Below are 12026 nucleotides of genomic sequence, written 5' to 3'. Positions count from 1 at the left end.
AAAACAGGAAAATAAATAAATAAATAAACCTTCAGGCACAAAATGAACAAAACAAAATACAGCCTTAACTTCAGGCAAAAACAAAATAAAAACCTGCTCGTTTGAGCAACTAACTAAACAGTACTGATAACTATACGTGTGGCTTACTTCCAGCCACACAAACAATAGAGTAGCAATATAGTCTCACCGGACTCAGGGTTACAGGACAGAATCATACACCTTCTTTCACCCTGTGGAACTGCCCTGCAATAAAGGATCTGCAGTAATGAGCCAAGATCCTACATACCTCCCAACTTTCAAAGAACAGAAAGAGGTACAAAATGTGTGGCGCGTCATGCGTGCCACAGTAAATTTAGCCCCACCCACTTTTACATTGACTTCGCCCATTCTCAGCCATTTTTCATCTACCCCCACACAGTATAATGCTCCTACAGTCACCCATACATTATATGTTCCCACATTATAATGTTCCCTTTCAACTGCCCCACAGTATTAAGTCCCTCTCCTGGTGCCCCCAGTTTAAAGTGGGGGAAACTAGAGGGGGACAAGAAACTGGGGCAGCTGGAGGGGGACATTAAACAGCGGGGTTAGTTAGAGGTGGAAAACTACGTAAACGCCCCTCCATCTGCCTCCAGTTTCATGTCCCCCTTAATCTGCCCCCAGTTTAATATTCCCCCTCCAGCTCTGCTAGCAGTTTAATGTCCTCCTCAATCTGCCCTCCCCCCACTTCATCTGCCCCTAGTTTTATGTGCCCCCTTCATCATGTTCCCCCTCAATTTTCCCACAAATTTTAACATAAAAAAACACTGATACTCACCTTTCCTTGTTCCCCTGCTGTTCTGTCTGCAGTCTCAGTCATGGAGCTGTAAGCGCGATGTGAGTGATGTCATCACATTGCTCCTACAGCTCCAGGGGCCAAAGGACTGCGAAGTCAACAGCTCCTGTTTCATTCACCAGTGTATTCAACTCATCTGCATCCTCCGGGGCTGATATATCTGGACCTAATAAAGGGGAAATTATCATATATATGAGGCAGCTATTATAAGGGGGGAAGCTTTTTATGTATAAGAAGGAAACTTTATAAGGGGGGGGGGGGTGAAATTGTTAAAGGAGCCATTTCTATTCTTTACCTGTACTGAGGCCTGAGCCTTCTCCTGTTGATTGGGCTGGCTTAAATTTCATTGACACATTATATAGCCTATACCGCCTACAGTTTAGCTATGGCACCGAAATCTGCACATAGATTGGCTCACTGAAATATACAGTAAATCCTCTATTAAAGCAGAGCCAAGCACTCAGCTGGTTAAAACTAGGTCCATACAAAATAATATTTCATGGTAAACAATAGAGAAGAGCATGACGGTACTGAAACCACAGGCTTTAGATTTTGGAAGGGTCGCAGGAAGGTGTAGGTCTGGAGTATAATGAAGCAGATTAGAGGAAATATTAACTGGTGTTACAATGTAATGTACTCATCGAGGATCTGACAGCACAAGTGGGAACAGCTTGTAAGGATATAATAATACTTCAGGATACTTTGTGAATGGCAGAAGAGATTGGAGGAGTGGAAGATGTCTGACATGAAAAAACATATGCACAGCCTGGAGAAGGGAAATACTGAGTTCAGAAATAAGCTAACTGATATGGAGGACAGAGCTGGAAGGAAGAATCTTTGATAAGTTGGATTTCCAGAAGGAATTTATTCAGAATTGGTTATTGGTCAGAGAGAAACATTTGTCTACACTATTTCCTGCGGAACGAGTATCTCTAAATCCAAAAGATAAGGCTTTATCCTGTCGATAGGTTCGGACTAGGGTTGAGCGATCGTGTTCGTAAAAGATCGGATTCCGATCGGCGATCAAGAAAATTTCACGATCGCGATCGGAATTCCGAACACGATCTTTTTATGTGGGATCGAGATTGATGATCTTTTCCCACAATGCTTTGCTTAGCCTTCACACTGAGTATACGCTGTATACTCAGTGTGAAGGCTCCGCTGCAGTTCCATAGGAATGAATTCGAATGGGAGGCTAAACTAAACATCTCTAGCAGCTACTTACCTCTAGAGATGGCTGCTCCGGTGCCCTCTTTCTTCTTGTCTTCGCTGCCGCTCCGCGCTGCAGTCTTCTTGCCTCACTGCCTCGCCTCCCAGGTTAGTGTTTAAAGCGCTAGGTAGGCGGGGCTTGTGGCTTAGGAGAGTGTGGGCAGGTACAGGGTGGGGAGACATGACGTCTCCCCTCCCAGTACCCGCCCACACTCTCCTAACCCGCCCACACTCTCCTAACCTGGCAGGGAGGGGGCAGCAAAGGGAGAAGACTGCAGCGTGGAGCAGCAGCGAGGACAAGAAGAAGGAAGGCACCGGGCACCGGACCAGCCATCTCTGGAGGTAAGTGGACACCAGGGGGGGACTAAGTAGCCAGAGGATTTAAAAAAAATCCTCTGGCTACTTTAGTGATTCACTACACTGCGTGGATTCTAACAATTCTTAGATTCCATGCTGTATAGTGAATAGGATTGCTTTTAAAATCCGATCTCCGATTAATAAAAAAATCCCATTGACTTGCATTGGGATCGGAATTGGGATCGAGATCGGGTTCGAATGAAAAATGATCGGAAATCGGATTTTAAAATCGATCCTGAAAAGTCAAGATCGGCTCAACCTTAGTTCGGACATATGTTAGTGGGTCACAAGAGGCATGGGAGAGTTGATGCCCTTATTGTAGAGTCCCACAATATATATTAGTGGGTCCGGAGGGGTTGGGGAGTGGGTGATGCCCTTGTAGTGACACGTGTTATATTGATTATTGGTGGCAGAGCTATGGAGGGAACAAAGATTTTTTCCTGCCTTAAGTTATGGCCCCATGTAGCAAGCTGCAGCCAAAAAAAGTCTATAGAGAATACCGCAACGTAAATGCATCATGTTTTTTCCACAGCATTTTTCACAGAAAGTCCATAGAGTTTTCATCTGTGCACTTTCTTCACCTATTATACCTACATGGAGAATGCCGACGTTTCTATAGGTATAATTGACTTATCGATTTACAAAAACAAGAGCAATTTTGAATCTGCATTTCCGCTGTGGATTTTTTTCCAGCAATGTGTGGATCGGATTAGCCAGAATCCCATCCGCTTTGCAGGTAATGTAAAACATGGTGTTTTTTTCATTTTCACAACATGGGGCCCCTGTCTTAGTCACTTGCATAAATCTATGTCAGGGATTGATCCATCTCTGGTTAGTGACGTTGGCTCGGACAATGTGTTATGAACTGAATGTGGTTTCTGATCACTCTTGAAGTCGCTTGTAGGGATATGTAGGACACTAAAGTTTCTACAAATAGAATTTTCAAATTTAATCCTCACTGGTTCCAAGTTTTGGATGGAGTGGAGTGAATGGAGAAAAAAAATATGTAGCTTTTTAAGTTGTTGTTTGGGACACTCTTATGGCTTTTTTGAGAAGTTTACCACTAGCCTAGCTGCAAGAATATGGCTAAGGAAAATGCCCCCAAGTGGACCTAAACCACAGATACCCAAGCAGAGGTGTGAACATAGAGTTAGGTGATTTTTTTTTTATCTAGACATGTTAGGAGTCTGTGTCTTAGAGGAAATGAAGGCTCTATCAGAGGCGCCTCTTTCTCAGAGAGAACTGAAAGCAGCAATGTCTTCCAATTTCTGTGAATACACCGCCAAGGACTGATGAGTTCCTTTTGAGATTTACAGAAGGTATGGAGTTAGTTGCTCCCCATCCTATTGGAAGTTTTTGACAAGGCTATGAGGGAAGGTCTCAAAATCTCTGCTTTCTAGTGGACTAGTAAGCATATAACCTGTGCAATCACGTAGTATGATACTCCTGTTGCCTCTGCTCTCAGAAGTACTAGTAAGCATATAACCTGTGTGATTGTGTAGTATGTTACTCCTGTTGCCTCTACTCTCAGATGTCCTAGTAAGCCTATAACCTGTCGGATCATGTTGTATGTTACTCCTGTTTCCTCTGCTCTCAGATATACTAGTAAACCTATAACCTGTGGGAACGTGTAGTATGTTACTTCTGTTGCCTCTGCCTCTCAGATATACTAGTAAGCATATAACTTGCGGGATCTTTTAGTATGTTACTCCTGTTTCTTCTGCTCTCAGATGTACTAGTAAACCTATAACCTGTGGGATCATGCTGTGTGTTACTTCTGATGCCTATGCTCTCAGATGTACTAGTAAGCATATAACTTGCGGGATCATGTAGTGTGTTACTTCTATTTCCTCTGCTCTCAGAAGTACTAGTAAACCTATAACCTGTGGGATCATGCTGTGTGTTACTTCTGATGCCTATGCTCTCAGATGTACTAGTAAGCATATAACTTATGAGATCATTCAATATGTTACTCCTGATGCCTCTGCTTTCAGATGTACTAATAAGCATATAAGATGTGGGATAATACAGTATGTTACTCCTGTTGCCTCTGCTCTAGATGTTAATGAGCAGATGATGATTTCTGTGTCTTTTACTCCTAGTTATGCGCCGCAATCAGAGAGGACAATTCCCAGTGTGTAGAAGCTGGATCTTTTCCTATCATAGTTTACTAAATGTCTACCACAGGTAAGGCAGATTCTATTATTAGAATCCCTTTATCTACAAATACCACGTTGGGATAGCCTTTTGATAGACTATTCTTCTCCTACCTTTGTTATTCTCTTCCGTACCGCCGTTCCTGAAAAAATTCTTATTTCTTCCTTATGCAAATGATTTTCCAAAAGCACAGGGGGCGTTCCCCCAGCACTCAGACAGCACAGGGGGCGTCTCCGAAGACTCTCCAGCGATGCCTCTGTCTTTTTTTGCCGATGTCTCTCCACTGTGTCATTAGTCGAGTCATCAGCTGGAAGAGCCAACTGCGCACGTCTGTTCAGCAATTCTCCTGTGGCCTCTTACACGAGCATCCGTTTCGCCACAAGAAAATGGCCGAACTGACATGCCTCAACCCCTCTCTGTTACACTGTCTACTTGCTCAACTGAGAGGATACTGGTCGGCCACTGATGCTCTCCTTTGGACCCAAGCCTATCTTTGAAACCTTCAAGTCAACATTCTGTATGAATGTAACAGATCTCAAGATTCCTAAATACTCCGATTTTTCTCTCATCATGCATAGAGAACATACTTGGACTCTATAAGGAACAATGAGCTTCCTGCTCTCCATTTAATATCAAACCCAAATCCATACAAAAAAACTTTTGCTTCTTATCATGGCCGGGTCACTCTGTGCCCATAGATGAACTATTCATCAACTGGACAGGAAATTTTTTGTATCTTCAATTTTTTCAATTCAGAATTCTCATGAAGATGGTGGACAGGCATGTGGATGCCAAAGTTATAATGTTATTCTCTCTTACGGTCAGTCCTTATATTGAGGAAGAGATGTTGAGAACTTCCAGTTCAGTAGGATCTTCTCTTTAAGCAAGGGCTGCTTCCACGCATATCAACAATCTCCATCTTACATCTCTGAGTCCGAGCAAGAAAATGTGATGAAATCTGGCCTGTCCCTCTACAATATCGCATGGACTTTTCATCCGTTATTCGACTTTTACAGGAAGTTTCAATAAAAGTGTGTTGTAATCTCTTACAGCTTTCTTCCTAAATCGAGAAGACCATTGTCGAGGGACCTCACACATGCTGAAGAGCGCTTTACTGAACTGTCCTCAGGTTAACAAACCATACCAAGGATCTTCTCCATACAGTTTTATGGACAAGAGTCCCAGATTCATCTCTCACTCATGCTTTACATGAACGTCTTGGTTAGCGTTAGGTCAAGTCTCTTTGAACCAGTTCTGTAGAAAAGTGAGTAGACGTCACTTTCAGCGATTACAGAGTGAATATCCTTACGTGGCAGTACAGCGCTAATAAAAGCCTATCTAAGTCTGCCCAGATCATCACTACTTTACAGATCCCATAGGTGTGCTGCCAGAGGATCAACAGCACTGGTAAAATTTACTTACCAAAATTTTCATGTCGTGGCGTCTGGAGGCAGCACAACTTTCTCACTCATAAATATATATTTTCTTTTGTTACATATAAGTTTGGTGCGGATTCTCCAGTCTTTATAGGCGGTCTGCCCTTACTTGATTTATTACTCTTAATTACTGCTTATTAACCTGTCTCATCTAATTGTATCCAGGGAGATATTAACCCAGTGGTGTGCCTTCCTCTGGATTCCAGGAAATGAAAATCTCTGTAAGCAAATTTTACCAATATCATACAGTAAGTATCAGTGAATATCACATATATCAGTGCATATCAAACATATTAGTAGATTTCACTTATATCAACAATTATATCAGTGAACTGAATAACATATATATTAGTGTATATCATTATATCAGCGTATATTGGTATACTGTATATATCAGTATCTACCACTAATATCTGCGGATATCAAGTATGTCGGTGAATATTGTGTATCTATCACATCTAACATTGAATTTCATTATACTGTATATGATGTATATCAGTGAACGGAATACCATATATATTAGTGTATACCACAGATCGTGAGCCAAATATGTTGGCGCGACACGATATATAAGAAAGAGAAATAAATAAATAACAGTGCATATTATATATATATCAGTGTATGAAGAAAATTTTATTTTCTCTTATATATATAGTCTGTGCTGCCTACGGATAAAGAGGAAATATGTACCGTATGTATTGAGGTATGCCATATATGTCATGTATATTTCAGGTATCGTTTATGTAAGTGTAACTGTGTATACCAATGTACATCCCATGTATCACAGGGTGCTTCCCATTTGTTTCTGGGTACATCCCATACAGGGTACTTCCCGTGTATGACAGATCTGTATTACGTCATGAACTTTAAGTCAGTTCTGATGGGAGGTAAAAGGATAGGAGTACATCTACAGGGGCTAATGAGATTTGGAAGGGGGTTGCACAGACAAAGAACCATGCATCAATAGAGTGGAGGAGGCAGGGAAAGTCTGAGTGTGGGGAGGGGGAAGCCCCGCTGAGGGGCAAGATGCATCCTGAATGTTAAGTTCTAGTTTTCTTTGTATAAGATCCCATCTGTGCTCCCCCCATCTATTCACCTATTGTTCGGTCACATCTGCATTACTAGTGCCCACATGCCAGACGCATAGGTCCATTAGTGATAAATTTGTGTATGTACATGTCAGTAAAATATACGTATTCAAGCATATGCAGCACCCGATCATTTACATACTGTAAGCTACAGACTCTATATATAGGACATATGACTGTCTGCAGTACTACATGACCCCTTCCTCCCCCACCAAGAATACCCCTAACATCACTAGGGATATCCTAGACTCACATCACTGGGATACCCAGAGCATCACTAGGGATGTCTTTGACTCACATCACTGGCATACCCATAACATCACTAGGGATGTCCCTGAGTGACATCACTGGGATACCCATAACATCAGTAGGCATGTCCCTGAGTGACATCACTGGGATACCCATAACATCACTAGGGATGTCCATGACTCACATCCCCGGGATGCTCATAACATCACTAGGGATATCCTGACTCATATGATAGGGGATACCCATAATATTACTAGGGATATCCCCGCTCACATCCCCGGGATACCCATAAAATCACTAGGGATGTTCCTGACTCACATCACTGGGAAACCCATAATATCACTATGGATATCCCAGACTCGCATGATAAGGGGACACCCATAGGGATGTCCCTGACTCACATCACTGGGATACCCATAATATCACTAGGGACATCCCTAACTCACAGGAATACCCATAACATTACTAGGCATATCCCTGACTCACATCATAAAGGCTACCCATAACACCATCGGGGCTCCTAGGATGCTGCAGATTTGGGATAAGATACTTACACATGTTTTTTTTTTCTTTCATACACATTGTAGTTATGTTGGAAAAGTAATGGATTTTACAATAAAAACCTTGTTTCAGGGACTTGTAAGTGCAACAAGTTAGTTATTGTAGAGAGAAACTCTTGGAAATTTTGAAACATTTCCCACCTGGTCAATGATCGCCGTCCACAGCAGCACTGGGAATGTATTTGCCTTTGTCACAGTACCCTATCCTATCCTCGAGCGACTGCAATAAAAGAGCTTTTACACTTGTGTTCTGCTGTGTTCACCCTAAACATCTATTCATCCCAACGTCATTGCTTCCTTTTTTTCTGCGCTCTGGAGTCAAAAAAGCACGAAATCGTTTAATGCGACGGTGGCAGAAGCAGCATCATCGCCTAAAGTTTCACAACAATAACGCTGAACAATAATGCCTAATAAGCTCTCAAACTCCCAGTATGTAAAGTATGTGAAATTGTGAGAGCGATAACGTTTTTGGCCATGAGCATGCGCAGTAGTACTGTTGTGTTTGCGCGCAAACATAACCTTTAAAGTGAACACTCCACGACCATACAGGAGTTGTTCCACGCACAATTACGCACTTCGGGTCCCTGCAGGAAGCTTGTCAGTTGACAGCCTGTGAGGATACTCGTGTGTATTGATTGTACACTTGATAAAGGGGTAATCCCCGAAACGCTGTTCTAAGCGTCCTATGTGAAAATTCAATAAAGTGCGTGTTTATCCAACACCCACGGAGTTAGCGCAGTGTCTATCCCATCTTCTGGTCGTTTATTGTATCGTACCCTATCCTATGTCACTTCTACTTCCACTGCCAACAATCATAAATTCCACCTCTGTCTCTTCTACATCAAAATATTGCTGACTATTCTCATCCAACTGATGAAGATGAAGACACCAATGATCTTTCAGTGCCACATCAGTAGTAGGGATCAATGTCAGTGAAGATGAACACATGGTTAACAAAAAGAAAAGCTGTTGGTAAATTAAGTATCACAACAGCAGAGGAGGAGGAACACAAAAAATCCTGACTGAAAGTGACTGCATCACTGTCAGATGTAACTTCCTGCTGTGAGTGAGATGAGCCAAACAAGTAATCAAAAAATTCAACTTCATTCTCAGAGACTACTGGAGGCTCTACCAAGACCAGACGCAGTGTTGCTGTTGCCACCCACATTCTTAATGTTACTTGCAGTAGTGGATGGCATGACAGTAGCATGAATGTTTCCTATTCCTTTACCCTGAATTCTAGCGTACACATAGTATACTCCACTGAATGTGACAGTTAAAAATAAATTGATTTGGCACTCAGAGGATGACCTGGCCAACTGGACTGATGTAAGACAGTGGACAGTCACAGTACAGAGCAGTAGAGCTCTGTCCTCCCTTGTGAAATTAAATATGTGTAACTGTGCACCAGAGTCTTCTCTTATAATTCTGTAGTACCAAAGCACTGATGTTGGGTTTTTTTTATACAATCACAAAATAAATCATCTGTCTGTGACAAGCTGTTATGCTGACAGATCATCACTGTGACCTCTCCATCTACCACTCATTGGCTGAGAACTTGTAAGGTGAGGGTCACAGACCATGTGATCCTCTTCCACTATGCCACTGTGCTCTTTTACCTCATTTTATCATGTCGAAAGCCACTTTATAGTTTTGTCTATGAACAAATTGCAAAATTCAGGTAGAATCTGGTTCATTATCTTTTTGTGCATCTCTGCATTTATTCACTCCCCCTTCCCTTCCTGACCATACCTTTGCTCCTCTCATTTCCACCCTTAGTACCCTCTACAGCTCTGCTTATTTAATTTTCACCCTTTGTAGCCTCCTACACCCTTTGTAGCCTCACAATTCACCAAATTACGGCTCTGCTCCTATCTTTTCCACCCGTTTTAGCCCCTTTACTCACCCTAACAGCTCTGTTCCTCTCATTTTCACCCTCTGTAGCCTCTCTACTCACCCCCCCTACAGGTCTGCTTTTCTCGTGTCCCCATTTTGTATCATTTATGCTCACCCTCTACAGTTCTGATACTTTCATTTCAACCCTTTGTAGCCTTTTTTGTCACTCCTAGCTCTGTTTCTCTAATTTCTACCCTTTGAGCACATACGAGTATTTGCACCATGTGATGTATCCTATAACTATTAAAGGAACAAGCTCTTTACGCATCTTCTTCTGGCGTCGGGTAGAGCCGACTGCGCTTGCCTGCGGCCACAAGAAAAATTGCCGCCTACACAGTAAGTAAGCGGCCATTTTCTTGTGGCCTGTGGTCATGTGCAGTTGGCTTTGCACGAGGCCTAGAAGTTTGACCCCAGCGCCGGAAGAAGACGCGTGAAGAGGCTGTTCCTGAAGAAGATGGAGGCGGCGCTGGAGAGTTCTCTCGCAGCATTGGGGACGCCCCCAGTGCTGCGATAGAACTCATTTGCATACTAACGAAAACCGGGAATTCAACCAAACGGCGGCTCAGAGAAGACATCTAAAGGTAGGAGAAGAATAGGCTTTCTAAAGGCTATTCCTACCTGTTAGTCACAAAAAAATAGCTTTTTAATGATAGGATCCCTTTAAGCAACTGCATCTCTCAGGAGTGCAGGACAGTCTGGGCTTTCTATCCTCAATCCCTCAGTTGGAGAGAGCAGAGAAACATGAAAGTGAAACCAGGCAGCACTTAGCAGGGGCAGGACAAGCAATCAGAGGGGGTGGACAAAGTGTGTCTACCATCTCACAGCCACTGGTGGATATTACTATGGTAGCCATATAGAAGAAGTTCTTCACATCATAGAATGATATGTGAGCAGCGATCTTGAGTTTGCTTTGTTATTAGTAATGTTTCGACTCTAGGTTTGACATCTTGTTTCTTTTAATAGAAATATCCTTTAAGACGCTTTATAGGAGTCAGGTCACCTGTCATTATATTCACGGTGTGTGGAAACAAAGCCCTCAATAATCTGGCTAGGTTCAGTAGACTCCTTGCAGATGTGACCGTGATGTGACACACATATGGTTATTGTACCACACTCTGTTTTCTAAAGGTGCCAGTCAAGGGCGCTACCACCAGTCCATGTTCTAGAGAGATTATTGGCACACAGTCCAACATAGTGCTGCATCCAGCACTACTAGTCATCCAGGCGGGAGATGTATCCACACTAGAAATTGTCCCCAGAGGTTTCAGTCGAATGTCCTTTATGAATGGGTTATCAATGAGGAAGTGACGGGATCAGAGAAGAGGAGCCAAATCTCCATGTCAGGTGAGAGTCTTTTGTGTCTGTCCTTTCGTTTCAGTGGAGACAATGGTGGACAACCAGATCATAGAAGCCAGGGTGTAGGAGTCAACGAATTCTGACTTTTATCGGACAACATGTTTCAGCACCGGATTGTGCGTCATTGATCTATTGATCTTTCTAGAACTCTGGTGTCCGAGTTTTCCAGCTCTACCAGTAGGTGGCCCTGCCATGTCATACTTGCACATTCTTCCCACTTCTCCCCGCAGCAGCAGCAGCAGTTTCCTACATGACACTCTGTCACATAATAAAGTCTAACTGCATATTAATGAAGCTCCAGGGTTCTGCCGACTTCCTGCGCTGTGTGGCCTGTGCCCTAGTGATAAATATTTAACTTTTATGGTAAGTGCTATGCAGCCAGTTTATCACCCCCTGCAGCTGCTGCTCGTGACCAACGTGGAAGTCTTACGTCCTGCTTATGGGGGAGACACTGGCGAATGCGCAATCCAGGGTATTGGTGGAGCAGGACTGAGTGAAGCTCCTGCCTGTCATTCTGTTCTCAGTGGACAGGTCCAAAGTCCAGGCTGCACAGAACAGGGGCAGAGGGCGGATGTTGCAGTGCTAAAGGTAAGGACTGAGATCAGGAAGGTGTAGAGGTCATCTGCCATGTTACATAGAGTGCTGCGTTCAGCGTATGACTCTTCATGTATGGAGCTCTATGTGGAACTCCACCACATACCAGGCTGTCTATCTTCAGGATAGAACTGAGCCTAATATCAGATATTGGATCAGACACTTCAGAGATCCAGCACCAATAAAAAAAATTACACAGAAAACCGTCCATGACTGCGCAGGCGAGAAAAGCATCAACGCCATCCATGATTATGATCATTTATAATGGAATATAGAGAACTACGTGAGA

General features: G+C 43.0%; 1 protein-coding gene across 1 annotated transcript in view; it reads left to right on the top strand.

Annotated features, from left to right (window-relative positions):
* Positions 1–11472: 11472 nt before the first annotated feature.
* EXOC3L2 (exocyst complex component 3 like 2) overlaps positions 11473–12026 on the top strand; it is a 29816-nt gene continuing 29262 nt past the window's right edge. The window contains exon 1 of the mRNA XM_075259255.1: positions 11473–11731. The gene's annotated coding sequence lies outside the window, so the exon portion shown is untranslated. The remainder of the gene's footprint in view (positions 11732–12026) is intronic.

This window comes from Leptodactylus fuscus, chromosome 11, assembly GCF_031893055.1.
Source record: "Leptodactylus fuscus isolate aLepFus1 chromosome 11, aLepFus1.hap2, whole genome shotgun sequence".
Classification (NCBI taxonomy): domain Eukaryota; kingdom Metazoa; phylum Chordata; class Amphibia; order Anura; family Leptodactylidae; genus Leptodactylus; species Leptodactylus fuscus.
Note: the sequence above shows the minus strand (reverse complement) of the source record. Positions and strands in the feature narration are given on the sequence as shown.